This window comes from Neovison vison, chromosome 3, assembly GCF_020171115.1.
Source record: "Neovison vison isolate M4711 chromosome 3, ASM_NN_V1, whole genome shotgun sequence".
Lineage (NCBI taxonomy): Eukaryota > Metazoa > Chordata > Mammalia > Carnivora > Mustelidae > Neogale > Neogale vison.
The window spans coordinates 49,661,041-49,666,458 of record NC_058093.1 but is presented as its reverse complement, the minus strand read 5'-3'; the positions used below and the strand labels follow the sequence as shown (position 1 = coordinate 49,666,458).

Here is a 5,418-nt window from a genome sequence, read left to right as displayed (position 1 = left end):
ATGAACTGAACAAGTTTTAAATGCAGCAAATACCATGAAACCAATGCCTCCTTTTGAAAACTCGAGAGGCTGGCAATTTCCATAAGTCCACACAGTACCTCTGTATCCTTTTTTCACTTTCTTCTATTTTTTGTGCCATTAGAGTGGAGGCCAAGTCCAAGTTCACATGTGGCCCCTGCTAATAGCTACATCCCATAACCACTAGTTCACTGCCCCTGTCATGAGCAGACTGTCTTTTTGATCCTTAGCTTTACAAGACATCTCCATTCCTGTTTATATACAAAAACTCCTATTTCTCCGCATCCACGAAGCCTTCCTTACATGACCCCTGCAGGCTTCATTGAGCTCTCTCTTCCCTTTGAATTTTTACGAATACTAAGTTGAGTGGCACAGACCAATTACAGTGGGATTTCCATGCCTCATTCCATATTAAAGGTTCTGACTTCCCCATTCCCTTTAGCCTGGAACAATGTCAGAGGATAATTACTGGTTGTTGTTGTTGGTGTTGTTTTGTTTTTGTTTTGCTTGTGCTATGGGCAGATAGAACCATTCCTCCAGGTTCTGATGCTAGTAGTTCTATGAGGGACTGGATTCTATTTTATGCTTACTTTTTCTTCCCCTTCAGCGTGTGTGGGTTTTATTGATGCTGGTGCTCAGGCCTTGCGTACTTCTGCGGTGAAGATAGCTTGCTCCTCCACTGCTGCTTCTTGGTCTTCAGGTTCTCTGGCTTGTCAGCCAGAAGCACAGGGTACGTGTCTTCTTGCGCTGCAGATCCCAGAGCTTGTCCTTCTTATTCTTGTAGAGTATCCCGAGGTTCTTTTTCTGAGTCTGGCTGATGATGGTGAGAACCCGAGCTATGGGTTTGCAAACATCTGGGATCTTGGAGAATTTGGAAGCCGTGCCACCTGTCACTTTGGTGATTATGTAGCTGGGACAGCTCCACCTTCAGGTCTTCTAGCTGTTTAAGCAACTCCTCCTTTATGATGTGAGGGTCTTGTCTTGAACCTTAAACTTGGCCGCATCTGCACTGTCCACCACCCCCATGGAGGGATAGAGCTCTCATGCTTACTTTTGTATCCCTGCAGTTTTTATTTTATTTTAAAGATTTTTATTTATTTATTTGATAGACAGAGAGAGATCACAAGTAGGCAGAGAGGCAGGCAGAGAGAGAGAGAGAGGAGGAAGCAGGCTCCCTGTTGGCAGAGAGCCCGATGTGGGGCTCGATCCCAGGACCCTGAGATCATGACCTGAGCCGAAGGCAGAGGCCTAAACCACTGGGCCACCCAGGCGCCCCTCCCTGCGGTTTTTAATGTCTTGCTCTGCTTGAGGTAGATGCTGTACATATACCTACTGATTGACTAGAGTGTTAATTCTAGGACATATGCATGTTTAACAGGAAGCTATTATGTGGAATACACAATCAATTTCAGAATTATAAGGTAAAGTGAAGTACTGTTATTCTGGAGTTCACAGCACATGTTTCACGACAGAGTGAAGCATACCTTCAAATCATAAAATTATGGTTAGTATTTATGGAGTGCTAAGTAAGCACATACTGCCCAATGCTATTCTAGATGTCTTCACCTGCGAGGTAGATACTGTTATTATCCCATTTTTATAGGCAAGGAAACCAAAGCACAGCTATTAATTGGAGGATCAGAATTGGAACCAATGAAATTTCGCTCTGTTCTCAACCACAGCATTAATGCCTTCAAATCATTAGAACATCTTAGCTTATAGTAATCAGAAAGAGTGATAAGAGAAGTTTCCAAGAATTTTGCAGAAGGGTTTGCTGGTAGGTTTGGCTTAGCCAAGTGCCAATTTCTACATGTTCCACTTGTGAAAAAGACTGTGAGCATCATTGCTCTTAATTACCGAAAAGCTCTATAGGACACAGATGCAACATGCTATAACGATCACTGCTGCAATGGCAACTTCCAAATACGGAGGACAACGTAGGATACAAATTTAATGATGAGTATACTTTTAAAGATCTTGTTTCTGTTCATTTAATTAATGTATGAGACACAAGTTTTCTGAATATTACATTTGTTTTTGTGTAAAAAGCCAGACAGTAGGTATTTCAGGCCTTACAGACCACAGAGTCTCTGTCACAGTAATTCAGCTTGGCCATTGCGGTGCAAAGAGCAGTACATAAATGCCTGGGTGCGGCAACACATTTACCAACAATACCTTATCAACACAAATAGGCAGTGTCTTGGGTTTTTGGTCCATAGCCCTTGGTTTCCTGATTCTTGGGTTTAGATAAATAATTTCTGTCCTGTCAGTTTGCGACTGCGATGGTGGTGTCAAATCTCTGCTTCCAAATTATTCCCATTTTAATTCTGTTAAGAACTACTAAATAATGAAACTACTTTTTTTTTTTTTTTTATTTGAGAGAGAGAGACAGTGAGAGAGAGCATGAGCGAGGAGAAGGTCAGAGAGCGAAGCAGATTCCCCATGGAGCTGGGAGCCTGATGTGGGACTCGATCCCGGGACTCCAGGATCACGCCCTGAGCCGAAGGCAGTCGTCCAACCAACTGCGCCACCCAGGCGTCCCATGAAACTACTTTTAAATTTCCCTGCCAGGCTTTCATCATTCTTCTTCTCCATGAGTTTCTTAAAATGTTAGTGCTCTAAAAGCAATAGCAAGCTCTATGCTTTGTAAATTGCTTTATAGTCATTGACTTTTAAGGACCTGGGAAAGGCACAAGTTCACAATCTTACTTTTTTGTGATTTAGATGTTTCAGATTTGTTTCCAACACTTAGTTCTCAAATATTGTGGGGCGAAAATGCAGTAGCTGAAAGAGGGAAGCGATGGAAGGGGGGAATAAAGGAAGTCAGAAAAGGAGAAGAGAGAGAACGAATGAGAGATATTGAACTATAAAGAAAAAAAACATTTGTGGCATTCTTGGACTTAGGCTACTCGAATATAGAGCAACTTATGAAATACCTACCATGGATCACACATAAATATGACAACCCTGTCTAATGAACACACACACACACACACACAATTATTGCACTAAGTAGATGGTACTTGGAACAACAGAATCAACCAGCATGAAATATTTTACAAAACTTACAGAACCAATGTGTGCGCTTTCTCTTTAAATGCTGCAATTTTAGAATGAAAGTAGACAAGGAAATTTTATTTAATTTCTATTTGTATTAAATAACTTTCCCTCCCCTAACCCAATGGAAATGATAGAACATTTCTTGTGACTACAAAACATTTGCTCTAAACCAGGCAATGGTGAGTCCTCATTTGGTCCTTCTGTTTACTGTGATGAGTGTGATAGATGCCATGTCCAAGAATTTGATCAAGCTTAAGGGAAAGAGAAGGGATCTCTTTGAAGTACTAGCTAGGCTATGGTATGGTCAGAAGATGGTAAATTAGCTGCAACTGCCTTAGTGGAAGGACTCTGCTTTTCCTGAACTTGGCCTCTGGGCATGGAATGAGTCCATGGGAAACCACACATCTGAGAAGAAGATCAACATTTATTGTATTTAAGGGAATATTTATTTTCCTTAAGATGGATTGAGTTTGTGCTCTTCTGAAAATTCTCTGGTAACATTTGCTGAAAATGTCCCTGTGTGTGTTGATACAATGCTTCTCTGCTGAAGAACCAGGAAGAGTGAGAGGGCTACCTGCTGGGGCCTTGGGTGGGTGGAGACTAACCTAGAGTATTGAAACTTCTTCACCCCACCTTGCCATCCAGCGTGGCAAAATGTAGGTCTGGGACTCCATTGCTGCCAATGGACTCCATTGGACTCCAATTGGACTCCATTGCTGTAAGCCTGATCCTACAATAAAAGCAACTCTTGTGGTACAGTAAAAGCAACTCTTGTGGGTTTCTTCTACAAGGGTGTGTACAGAAGACAGTTATGTGGATGTGCATCCGTGGGATTCATTTGAAAAGAACTTAACTTTGTTCTTTTTTTCTTTTTTAACTTTTCCCACGAACTCTGTAGATAACCATATTTAAAGGCTTTAAGTTGTTGCCTTATGTTGGACTTGATTTTAATTACCCCCAACTTGTTTGTAAAGTGAGTTTCCCCTGAATCTTGTAGTGTGGGTGGTGCTTGGAATGAAGAGATGTAGTATTAAAAGGATCTCTCTGTGGGAACCTGCATAGCACTGTGGGTATGAAAACCCGGGGAGGTAGGGCGTGGGAGCCTTTGGTGGAGCTGAGACCCATTGTTGTGTGGGGGAAGCCATGGGGAGAAGCATCTGCCAACAGAATGGCATAGAAGCTGGTGCAAGATCCCAAACAGTCTTCTCAAAATGAAAACAAATATTGCTCTCAGAATCAAGGAATCAACAGCAAGTTTCTATGCTGATTCACTTGGCTCCTATGTCTTACTCCTACAGATTGCCTGAAATAAAACACTTTAAGGACTCTGGTACCATGAGAAATTATCAGATCCATCTGGCTATAAATGTACTAATCTAGTTTCCTTGCATTAAACCTTTTAAATTGTCCTCAGTAGTTGCTAAAAACAATGACCTAGGCAGCATGTCTTCTACCTGGTGTGTGTGACCATGCAGTTCCTCGGTTAGGGTTAGATTATTGCTACCCTTGTCTGGTTAAGACAGAATGGCATGTAATGACAATGTGAGTATTGGGTTTTCTCCTTTGTACTCAGGTGGACAATTCAATGGCATTATCATTACTACCATTCTTATTTCTTCCATATTTTACTTTCTGCTTTAGAAGAAAAGGAACCATTCTTTGGATGCTTTGTTTCTAGGAATGGGAGTGGGAATGAGCACATGGAGATAGGTGCCATTGGAGTTAAACAAATTAATTAAAATTGAGAGGGTGCCATGGGCTGCTGCTGCTGCCTTTTTTTTTTTTTTTTTGGCATGGGCTTTAAAATCAGATAGGCACACTTTGGGATACTAGATAAATCCCTCATTCTGTATCAGTAAAAGAGGGTATAATAATGGAACCTTTTAGTTAAGAGTGTTGTAAAAAATTGTATGAAAAATGCATAAAAACATTTAGGACAATGCCTGCGTCATGGTAAGCATTCAATAAATGCTCTTTACTCAGTAGATATTTCTTGAATTAATATCCAAATATCAAAGCTGATCAATGTAACAATTTGAAAGATCCTATTACCATTTCTAATGGGAATAATTTGAATTCTGATTTCTTATATCTGATGCTGGCTAGGAGGTGATAGCTTCTTTGCTCCTGATTAGCATCAATATGAGTGGACTTTATCTAAATGAGACATTTGCATTCATAGTGACTGGAGGAGTGAGTTCTAAATCATGTGGACTGTTTAGCGACTGCGATGTTTAGCACCTCATTTCTTGTTTTTTGGTGTGCCCTCATGCCTGCATCCAATGCACCTGGGTCTTCACGTCTGACTGAGCTGAAGTCATGAAGCAAATATGTGAAATC

General features: G+C 41.0%; 1 pseudogene; it reads right to left on the bottom strand.

The window, feature by feature from the left end:
- Positions 1 to 637: 637 nt before the first annotated feature.
- On the bottom strand, positions 638 to 3,792 carry LOC122903496 (annotated as a pseudogene).
- Positions 3,793 to 5,418: the final 1,626 nt, after the last annotated feature.